Source organism: Rattus norvegicus, chromosome 14, assembly GCF_021556685.1.
Source record: "Rattus norvegicus strain SHRSP/BbbUtx chromosome 14, alternate assembly SHRSP_T2T, whole genome shotgun sequence".
NCBI classification, from domain to species: Eukaryota; Metazoa; Chordata; class Mammalia; order Rodentia; family Muridae; genus Rattus; species Rattus norvegicus.
In genome coordinates this window covers 66479929-66492548 of record NC_141547.1, presented here as the reverse complement: position 1 = coordinate 66492548, position 12620 = coordinate 66479929, and the positions used below count along the sequence as shown (strand labels likewise).

The 12620-nt window shown below is 36.3% G+C and overlaps 1 protein-coding gene across 4 annotated transcripts in view; it reads right to left on the bottom strand.

Annotated features, from left to right (window-relative positions):
* Kcnip4 (potassium voltage-gated channel interacting protein 4) overlaps positions 1-12620 on the bottom strand; it is a 1160852-nt gene that overhangs the window by 516445 nt on the left and 631787 nt on the right.

Here is a 12620-nt window from a genome sequence, read left to right as displayed (position 1 = left end):
GACATCTAGAGTCTTCTGGTTCATGGGGCCTTCTAGCCCATGCATGGGGGATTATTGATTTGGTTAACTGAGAGGAGAAGACACACCCCATAAGGTTGCACTAGACCTTTGACCTGGATCCTTGACTGTGTGGGACAAAAAGATGGCATAGGGCAGGGAATTTAAGCTTAGCACATAAGTTCACTGCTTGGCTTGTAGTGTGGATATAATATGATCAGTGGACTATACCCTCAAAAAATGAACCAGAATAGACCCTGTCTTCTTTAAATTCCTTTTGTCAAAGTAGATGTAAAAATAAACTAATATAAAACTTTTCAGGAGAACATACGTTCTTCCGACATATTAAACAGTTACTTCAAATGCAATCTGAGACCATTGAGTTGAGCATTTCCTTCATGACACATCACCCAGTATTTGTCAATATTCCCCGAATGCCCTGGCTGAGAACCCTACTAGATCCATTGGTATATAGTATACCATTATGGGCACACCATAGAGAAGTCAGATTTTTCAGGGGCTTTCATTTCCTCATCCGAACAAATTATACATTTCCTGTCCAGTTTAATTTAATTTTTCATTGCAGTTCTTCTAGGATTTGATACACAGTGCCTATTTTTTTTATGTCTGGAACTGAGGAAGTTTTGTGTACTGAGGAGATGGCTCTGATTTCCTCAATGGCTTTCCATTTTCTAATGTAGCTCTGCCTTTGTCTTTGAACACGACTGGTAAAGCAATCGTTCTGTAATGGACCCAAGAATAAATATACTTTACGTGAGTCAGAGGAGGCTTCTTTTCAAAGAATAACTACAAATCTCAAATGAGCATTTGGCATTCCTTGGCAGCCATCTCACATTTACTGATTAAATTCACTTCGCCCAGGCTTGAGTATTGCTATTATATTTTCTTTCCCCCAAACATCCACATTCTCCACCTCCTAAATGTCTCCTCCTCCTTCTGCTTCCAAATAAGGCAGAAGAGAAGCAATCAATTAGATTAACGTTTTATGGGAGTACTACTGCCAACACTAACATTCTCTTTTCTGACTGACTGTAGGGTAGGACACGTGAAAAGTTCTCCTTGTAACCAAAGCCAACCCCTGCACTGTATCTGGGATGTCAGCAGTATTTCCTCATGAAGCCACAATGGCAGAATAACAAGAGAAGCTCTGTAAATATAGTTCATCAATGAAAAATGGGCATTTTAAGGAATGAAAGCTCTCCTCTGTTCAAAACAAAGAGAGCAAACGTAGCACGCTATTTCTAAAGTTCATCTAAGTAGCACACATTTATAACCATGTACAACATAAATGGTGCAAACCTCATTTCCTCAATAGCTTCTTATGCTGTAGCTTAAAAGTTAATGGTCACTTCTTAGAGTACATATTAACAAGAAGGTCCAACCATTGTCCTCCCATCGCATTAATCTTCACAACAACTATACAATAAAGCCTGATGAACCAAAGCCGAATGTGGGGCCAAGCTAGTTTAAGTAAAGAGGAATGCATGCATGCATGATGGGGAAGTCCCTGCTTGCTCCTCTCAGCCATGATTCAGAAACCCTTGAGACAAGGACAAGTCTAACGAATGAATGGGCCATTCCAACAGGGAAGAACACTACTTGCCCACTGCAGGAAACAATGCATGTTGTCAAATAAGCACATCCACGTTCTGTCAGTCTTCAGGCAGGCTGGCCATGATATTGAAGAGAAGTGTGTGCACTCTTAATGGACACTTCATATTTAGCAAGACTGGATCTTGTTCTCTGTGTCCTAAGAATGGAATTTAATCACTGCAAGATCTTCCAAAATTACAATAGAAGCATGTCCTGGGGTAGATTTGGATTAATATTCTTTGTATTTAAAGAATATGTAATTTGTGTAAATGGAGATGACAATAAACAAAAGTAAATAAAATCGTGCATTTAAAATGTGTTTTTTTTTTTTGGTTCTTTTTTTTTTTTTTCCGGAGCTGGGGACCAAACCCAGGGCCTTGCGCTTCCTAGGTAAGCGCTCTACCACTGAGCTAAATCCCCAGCCCCTAAAATGTGTTTTTATAGTGGGCTTTAATACTTGGTTTTTAATACGAATGAGAAGGGTCTGACGGAACTACAAAGGCTTTGGTCATTAGACTTAAATTGTTTCCAGATATATTGCTGTCGGCTACTATGTACCTCTACCGTTGTAGTTGACTAAGCTTGGCTTAAAAAACTTGTTCTTCAGGTAGACAGCCTGGATTTAATTATCTGACTGACCATTTCTTAGTGTGATATCCAAAGTTTGAAACTTAATGAACATACATTCATATAGATTCTCTGGTTAAATTTCTTTTCTTTTAATTTTCTTTTTTATTATTTTATTTATGTACATTTTAAATTCTATCCCCCTTCCCAGTTTCCCCTCCATTAACCCCCATGCCTTCCTCCCTCCCCCTGCCTCTATGAGGGTGTTCCTCCACCAGTTCACCCACTCCTGTCACAGCGGCCTAGCGTTCCCCTATCCTGGGTCATCAAGCCTCCACAGGACTAAGGGGCTCCCCTCTCAGTGATGCCAGATAAGGCAGTCATCTGCTACACATCCAAGTAAAGCCATCTGTATCCCACGTGTACTCTTTGGTTGGTTGTTTGTCCCTGGGAGCTTTGGGGAATCTGGCTAAATTTTCAATCATAACTGGCTAGTAAATATTATTGTCAAAATAAGTCAGGTATGTAGTATTTAAGACAGTGCTGGAATCTGTTCAACAAAGTGCACCTCAAAAGGCCATTGATGGCATTAGAATTCACAGCCTACTCTTGTCTCAATCTTGAAACCTCCTAGATTTGAGACCCACACTGTAGCATCAGATACTTTCCACCAGAATGAGAAATTGGAAATTGCCATTCTTTTGTTTCTTCTTAATCATTAACAATCTACAACAATGAGAAAAGAGTACTGATAGAGTGTTTAAGCAAACCAGGATTCCCTACTTCCTTTTCTTTGTGACAACATTGTGCCCTACTACTGTTTTTACCCAGTTGCTTGATACTAGGGACCAAAACATTGCTTTACCTATTGACTTGCAAATAAGATAATAAAAAAAGAAAAATAGTATGAAAATAACCTAAACAATACATTTTTAAGTAAATAAAGAATCAGCATTTCTATAATTATGGCTAATAAGATTATTCTTACAGGGCTTTGCAAAAATTAGATTCTAAAATGTATTAAATGTTTAGCTCCTCACCTAGAATATAATTATTGTTATATCATAGATAGTGTAATTATTATGGTATCTATGCTTGTGATTTCTAACAAGTCAATTAACCTTCCTAGGTCTCAATTTATGCAGAAAATGAGGGGGTTAGGTAATAACTGCATGAATCTTAGTTGCAAAAATTATATTTTAATATAAATAGCTGGGGAAGTAAATGTATTATTCTCATCTCAATTTGGAATATGCTCAATTTAGATATTTAATCACTGAAGTTCATATATGAGGGAGGAGAAGCTACTTAAAAGGAGGCAACATAACACGGCTTTCCTTTTGTAAGTCATATTTTTACCAGCACTGTCTGTTCCTATTGCATGGCAAATAAACGAAGAAGGTGATTTGGCTTTTCAAAATCTCTTCTCTAAACAGGTCATATTATGACACTTGATGTTGTTCCTAATGACGCAATTAAGAATGGGTTTTTATACCGTAGTGTTGAAACTGCCTGTTAAATAGGAAGTCAGGATCCATTCACAGGCTGTGGTAGACAGATGGAAAGACTTTGCTTAATAAAGATGATTTGGAACGTGAACACATCCTAAAGATCAGAACAAGTCAGACACTTATTCAAAATAAAGGAAATTTGACAAGAGACAATGAATCTATATCCTGACAAGTGTCTGGCAGTGAGGTATCACAGAGTACTCCACATAGAGACTCCAACTGGCAACTCTCATAGAGAAAGGATGCCAGGGGATAAACATAAGCTGCAATAACTTCCACAGACTATATAACTCACTACTTCAGGAACTTTCCAGGATCAAGAATAAAACCCAGTGACTTGTGATGGTTCAACATGATATGGCCTTAACTATGCCACCATTGTTCCTACTTATACCTTGGTAAGTATAAAATTCTGCAACTATGCTAGACTCTCAACTTTCAATACAGAAATCCCCAACTAGTTGACAGCTCATAACCTGGGCAGGCCTGCTGCTTGGAAGGATGCTTGTCAGATATTTTCTTTTGCATCACCGATATTCAAGTATTTTCATACAAATTAGTGTGTCTTAATGCCTTTCTCTAATTACTGTATCACAGAACCATGTTTTTGCCTTGTTATAATAATCTACATTTTTCTTTATTAGATATTAGTTCACACATATATTGATTTATCTTTTGTCTTGTTTCTTCATTACTGTAAGGTAATGTATAAGGATAGCATATGAGCCATTATGCAGACATGTATTTAGCAAATGAATAAATAAATGAACTGCTTTGCTTTCTATGTATGTTTTATAGCTAGCAGCTTGACATTTAGTAGGTGACATTGAAAGAAAATAGGTCTCATATACCTCGCTTATAGCTGCACCCTTGTTTCCATGTGTGTCTAATCTTGGGACTGGCATCTTGAAGTTTCCCAACACATGACCTTACACATCTGTCATGAAAGGATCTCATACTTAAGTTTGAAGAAAGGAAGTTAAATTTTGTCTTTTAGGAGAGAAGCAGCCATCAAAATTTATTTTAAACTTTAGGGATGGAGAGATGTCTCAGTAGTTGGGAACACTTGTTGGTCATCCAAAGAATGACCCAGCACTAAAGGGCAACTCACACCTGTCTGTGACTGTAGTTTCAGGGCTTCTGAAACCCTCAATAACTTAGCAAAAGCATCAATGAACATAAAATAAAAACAAATTACAAAACTGTCTTTTAAGCTCAATGCAGTCGATCATTGCCAACTTCCCATTAGCACCCATTCTTCAGACAACTTTAACCTTGTTTTGAATCATTAAAATCTGCAAGCATAGCTCTTACTTCCGTAGCAAGCAAGGAATATAGCTTTTGGTTTCAGATATTGAGTGCTGGCTGCTAATGTTTGGAATGAAAGGTAAGGTGTCTGGCTATAATGGAAACACATACAAATACTTTACTCTAATGTAGGAAGATGTCTAAACACATATAAACTCATCCTAAACCACATAAGAATATATGCTTCAGTCCTTCTTTGAAGGGGGAACAAAATACTCATGGGGGAAATACAGGGACAAATGGTGGAACAGGGACTGAAGGAAAGGCCATCCAGAGACTGCGTCATCTGAGGATCCATCCCATATGCAGCCACCAAACCCAGTCACTATTGCTGATGCCAAGAAGTGCTTGCTGACAGGAGCCTGATATGAATGTCTCCTAAGAGGCTCTGTCAGAACCTTACTGACAGAGATAAGGATGCTTACGGCTAACCATTGGACTGAGCATGGGACCCCAAAAGGAGTTAGAGAAAGGACTGAAGGGGCTCAAGAGGTTTGCAAACCCATAAGAAGAACAAAAATATCAACCAACCTGACCCACTAGAGTTCCCAGAGACTAAACCACCAACCAAAAGTACACATGGAGGGACCCATGTCTCCAGCGGCATATGTAGCAGAGCATGGCATTGTCAGGCATCAATAGGAGGAGAAGCCCTTGGTCCTGTGAAGGCTTAATGCCCCAGTGCAGGAGAATGCCAGAGCAGTGAGGTAGAGGGTAGGTGGGAGTGGGAACATCTTCTTAGAAGCAGCGGGAGGGGAAGCATGGGAAAGGAGAGAAAGGGGATAACATTTGAAATATAAATATATAAAATATTCAATAAACAAGGAAGAAAAAAGAGTAAACAAGTTGAACTGATAATTTCAACTTAAGACAAAATGACACTTAGGTACAGAAGATGGTGGTTCTTTCCCAAGGCTATAGAACAGATACATGTTTTAGAGCTAAGACTTCACTGATGATGGATTTGAGTCTGTACTTTGTTAATTTAAATACAATTGTGTTTATATAAGAACTGAAATTACAACTGATATAATATTAGGAGTGGGGATTATCTTTGGGATAAGACTCCAGACATATTTAAATACTTTTTAAAACAAATGCTCCAAAATCATTGTCTTTATTTTTCATTCTGAGGATGAGAACTAGGCTCCCATTCATGCTAGACAAGTCCATTACCATAAAGTTATACCTCAAGGTACTGATTTATTTTAGACTGATGTCACTATGCACATAACTCAGGCTGGTTTGAAATGCTCAATTAGCACAGAGTGGCCTCAGATTTCTAATTTTTTCTGCTTCTTCCTCCTTAATACTAAGAATATAGACATAGATCACACACCTTCAAGTTTTGAATAGGATGTCTGGGTGGATCCCTCTGAGATTATGGCAATTGAGGAAGTACTGAGAGATGAAAGGGCAACTCTCTGATTTTCATATTTAGGATAATTCTAGAATGACTACATGGACATATATGCATTTGAAAACCTTGGCACTGTAGAAGTTCAGTCCCTGGGCCAATAACGGTGCAGGCTATCAATTAGTCACTAATATCTACAATAACCCTTCAATGGACAAGTCTTAATGATATAAAACACTTCAGATATAGTTGACATTGAGTCCACAGTTTTCTATCCTGCACCTGTACCTAATGTAGCAAGCAATAACACTGTCACCAATCCCTACAACGTTTAACTTCAGAGTGATCGGGTCACTAGAAGAAAAGGAAAGCTGCAGTTAAGGTAAGAATTTTATATAACTCAGATCATACATAAAGAGTATCTTCTGAGTATAATTCATTCTACTTTTTAAAAAAATAGTCCTGATGAAAATAGCCATTTTTACCTCTCTAGGACTCAGTTTCTTCATGTGTGGAATGATTGATTTGATTCAGGTAATCTCTGATTCCATTCTGTACAGTCTTGATAAGTCAAAACTTTATTTATATAAATTGCAGACACAATTTCCCTTCTTCCTCATATTTCAGTTCACTATCATAGATATGCTTGCCCCAATGCATCTATATAAATTTGAAGGCAAAAATTAAAATTATCTTTAAATTGTATAGGAAAACTTCATATAGAATGGTCTTATTACATATGATTTTTATTTATTTATGTATTTTAATCCCATTTATGTATTTAATCCCATTTACAGTATTTACCTTCTGTAGTCACAATGGCTGCCATTTGGAACAGTGCTCCTATCTGCTATGGCACTGAAACTAATCTAGACTCCTTTTGCTATTACTTCACGAGCTTAAGAAAATTCTTACTTTGCCTAAACCTTCAGCTAACCTTCTGCAAAACAGCAACTTCTGAATTGTTGCATATTTGACAGGATGCTTTGGGAATGGCATATGCAGCCTCCTCTCATCCTGTTTGCAAGTTCTTAATGGAAGTTCACAGTCATCCCCTCCTTTATTTCTCCCAGGTAGCTAGAACTACCTCAGTTCCTTCTTGTTTTCTAATAAAGGCTAGAATAAATGTTTTGTGTGAACAATGGTTCCAAATCAAATCTTAAAATTCACGTGAGTCTATGTTCAACTCCTAATAATGTTTTGGTATATTATTTCAGAATGCTACCACTATGTGGAGCACCTTGCTACCCCTGCCATTCTTCCAGTCAATCTACTCTATATTTCTCAGATTCTGTCATTAGGAAATCTCCACACTGGATAACAGCCAAATCTCCATTGAATTTCCTCCTTTTGTAAGAATGACAAGTCTCTTATTTCCAGCTATCGTCCCATCATTCCCAAACAAAAGGAGATTGTGATCTTAGTTCTCGGGTGGACATTCATACTACTTGTACCTCCATTTCATCCAGTTACCTATAGAAATCTTAGGTAGTTGATAAGACAGACTTTAGACTCTTCTTTATGGCACGTTTAGTCAACAAAGAGTCTGGCTACTATGGTTAGCTGATCCAACATTGTCTCCCTGCCTAAAGATTATTGGCCATTGTCATTTTAATGTAATGTGTGGTATTTAAGGATTATAAAAACAGGATGTGGAATTTGATGTTCTAAGTTTGAGTTTCAGTTTTATGAGTTATGGACTCAAGCACTCTAAGTAACTACGTTTTTTATATCTAACATGACAATGCCTATTTCAGAGCACAAAGATGAAATAAAATCTATTATATAATTTATACTATACTATTGTATTATAACAATTTTGTTTAACATTAGTCCAGTTTCCATGTAATTATCATCCAAATAAGGTATTAAAGGCATTTATGATAATTTTATAGAGTAGATAAATATAGGATTATGGAGGTCAGTTAATAGTTTAAAATCTCAGGATGAATAAGATGTGAAGTTGTGACTATTTCTTCAAGACAAAATAGCTCGAGGTCCTCTCGGTGTAGCCTCTGATTGTACTAATGATTTTTGTCCATTAGTCTGATTTGCATATTAATGTTTTAGTAATAAAGAAAATATTTACTATAATTGGTCACTAAAAATGTCAAATGGTGAAAATATTCCTGAATTCTATTCTCACATGACATTAAAAGATGGTATGTTGAAGTATTCAAGGAGTTTAATTTTCTTCACTGTTACAGTGTAGAAGGACTTCTGTAAGAAAATACATGCAAATTCCTTTGGCTTCTCATTATATCTTTGGAAGGAGGATGCCAGCAGATTGCTTTATAATTTTCTCTTCATGAATTTCAACTAACAGTTTCAGGTGTGAACAATACCTCCCCACTCCATTCACCATGACTGGTACTTGATCCCCAGTAAGAATGATATGGATCATAGACAGATAGCATGGATTTGTATTTATAGTACTTTGAGGGGGTCCTTTACTCTAATATTTTGGTGACATACTCAGGCATTGTAGTGCACACTTTTAATTGTAGCATTTGGAAGGCAGCAGAAGCAGGCAGATTTCTGTGGGTGTGAGGCCAACCCGGTCTACACAGTGAGTTTCAGAAAAGCTAGGGCTCTTACAGAGAAATCCTATCTCAAAAAAAAAAAACAAATTAAATAAGTAAATAAATAAATAAATAAATAAAGGGACATATCATACGCATCATCAGTTTATCTGTCTTCTTTGAAAAGATGGTTACTATGAGCTACCTTTTGCAAGTTGCTTTTCAGTATAGTTCTGAAAAATTTATTCTTTACTATAGCTTGATAGAATAATTTCTCTCTTTTCATTCAGTTACCACTCCATTCTGATTCTGTATGTATTTGGATGAAAAGTAGGTATTTCCATAGCCCAGTACCACATCATAGAGACATAATGAAATAGCTTTGCCATTAAAATTTTGATTCATTTTTTTCCCTCTGGAATGTGTTAGCAGAAAACTACCTTTATTTTTATGGCTGGAGAAGCGGCAATTTATGTTGTGAAATTGTGGTCATATTCCAAACTATCTTAGCTCTGGAATTTCCTGAGTTACATGCCAAATAAAGAGAACACTCGATATTAAAAACCACAAGACAAATCACCAAACCCAGCCACTGACTTTATCCAGAATCTTAAAACCTTGCTCCAGTCAGCACTACTGTTCCAGTGCACAGCACTCTGATGCCGATGCTACGTTTCTTTTGAAATGTATTTCTTTTATAAGGGTGTTTTGTTTGAAGGTGTGTCCATGTGTCACATGTGTGACTTGTATTCAAGGGGGCCAGAAATATCAAAATCTAGGGATAAAGGAATGGAGATTCTCTGTTTTCTGGAAATGCAAGGAACAACTCCCTGGAGGTCTGATGAATTAGCCTACCTGATGAAAGGAATAAGATTATTCTAACAACTGCACTGTTTACTGTTTACAAAGCAGGTCATTGATACCCTGTCTTGCAAAAGGATATATATTATATAAATTATTGATCTGGAGTTACCTGGTAGACTCATACAATTTATGAAATAGAAAGTTCCATGGAGATTATCAAGATCAGCTTTCTTGTCTTAAACAGAGAATGGTAAACTTTACTTACGAGGTAGAAAACCAGAGAATGACAGAGGACACGTAATTTACTACAATTTATTTTCTCTAGTGAAGTAATTTTCCCTTCCAGAACTATTTGTTTGTAATTGATGGGTCTATGGATAGCATATAGGTTTATATATGTCATTCAGATATATATATATATTCAGATATATATATATATATATTGAGACAGACATTGAGCACTCAATGGTACATTTCCCACCAGAAATGCGAACTTAAAACACTCAGAAAGAAGAAACTACAAATTCTTTAAACTTTCATATTAATAATTTATTCTAAAGTACATTTATTTAATACAGATTACAAACAAGATAAATATGTTATATAGTGTATTCTCTCTGCCCTTCAGAATACAACATATCATTAATAATGATAATGATAAAAATAATCCATGCTATATTTTGAGTTATGCTCAGATTGTTGAACAGTTCAGCAGTAAAATGAAAAACTTCTAACATTTAAGTAAACCATTAGAAAACTCATCCTTGATTTTTAATCAAGTATAATTTCCCATTCTTAATCTCAAGTTCTTTTATAGGACATGTCTACAAATAGAAGAAAGACAAAACAAGTCAGTATCCTCCAACTAGGACATGTGGGATGCTGGGAAAGGAAATCCTGTGGGGAAAAGATCTGAATGAAATGAAGATCAGTGTTTCCTGTTTGTATTAAAAATTATTTGGGACATTGGCAAAATTTTAATGTTAAATACTGTTGATTCTTTTGACTGTTAAACTCTGTAACTTTAGAATATGTATGCAAACTATGTGAGCTATAACATTAAGTTATTACTATCATATCTCCAGGAAATAATTTGGAAACTCTTTAGAAAGTGTTATGACTTTTAATTCACATTGAGTTATGTCTGATACATATTTCACCAGAAAAGGACACTATTTACACAACCCCTAATGTTTATGCAATATGTATAATTCCACTTTAATATGATTACTAAAATTTTATAATTTAAAAGGACTTCTTGAAAAAAGCAGAAATCGGATGAGGATTTGTAGTGAAGTTTAGAAGACATTTAATTATCTCTGCAGTGTTAGTACACTGCTAACAATAATACTAACAATACAGTATAAAATTCATGAAAGAAACTGCCCATGCAGATCAGGACAGATTTGCATACAAGTAATAATGGAAAAGAATACTGAATGTTTCATAGAGGTTAGCAGTCTTTAGAAGAAACAACATCAAGAAGTTATTATTTGAGACGTGACTATTTATGCTCCTGAAACAAACAAATCTAATACTACAGTAGCCACCATCACAAAACCAAGAATCAATACCCTGTACATAGAGCATAAAAAAGAACCACACCTCTAGCATAAACTAGGATGTAACTAGTCCCTCCAAAGAGCTAGGGATTCTGAGAATGTCCATGAAGCTTGCAGTCTCAGAGAGAGGAGAACACCCATAATATCCAGCACAACACATGGGATGTCCCAGCCATGACCATCAGGAAAAACTACAGTAATGAACACAGAAGTCAAAGCAAGTTACCCATTTCAGGAAAACACACGAAATAGTCATTTTAAAAGCCATTGACCATTTGCAAAATTTAGACATTTTTCTCACTTTGAAACTACCAAATATTTCCTTCAGAAGGGGCCACAATATGCATTCTGCAAAGTTCCATTAAAATTACTTTAATAAACCTTGCTTTCCACCCCTCCTCCTCCTTCCAATGAGTTATAAATGTAGGTTCCTGGTAACCTACATCAGAGTGACACACTTATTTTAATTTGATGTTTGCCATTCGTAAAGGTAATCATATTTATGTCACATTGTGGCAGCCTTCCTGGGAGAATTAGATTATCTGAAGATGTGAAGCCTTTGCTAATATTCTTTATGTTTACTCAACGTTAGAACTTCCAGTGAGGACGCCACAGCATCACTGCCCAGCACCAGCAGGAGATGGTTTTAAAAACTGCACTGCCAACTTTTGAGAAACAACGACTGGCTGAACACAAACATATCTCAAATAAGTTCTGGGTGATTAGAAAATAATACTCAAGATTTACTCAGATTCTTGGAAACACGTTCAGTCCATGCAAAGATATAAGCACGAACATACTGTGCTTTCTAAGGGAGAGATAATCATTAAGAATGGAGGAGCATAAATATCAACACCCGCAAAGCCAGGTCTTGTTTAGAATCCATGTTACAACCTGTCACATGAGTTGGAGACTCACCTCTCCCTAGAGTCTTGGTTAGATTGTAAAATAGGTAACATCAACATCCCATACAGAAAACCTCATGAAAAGCTTGTTCCTCAGTGTCCAATCTTAAGCCATAAGAATTTGTACATACATAACCAGTTCTCTCTTGACACAAGTGCATACCACAACGTACACTAATAGCATTTACTGTAATACTTGAAAGAGAATAATATATACAAAACTCAAATAGAAATAACAGGGACTAACAGCTCTGCATATAAGCTGACACATTATCAACCCTTTATTTTCTCAGTTTTGATTCCAGATTCAAAGTGCTTCTCATAGTGTTACAGCGTTCTTTTGCTGCAAAGACATTACTGCAACTTGCCAAAAGTTTATTTTGATAATCTCCCTTACCCTGAGAAACCTTCTATTCTGCATGTCCACCCCAGAATTACATTTCTAGGTTCACATTTCAGGTCCCTCCAACATT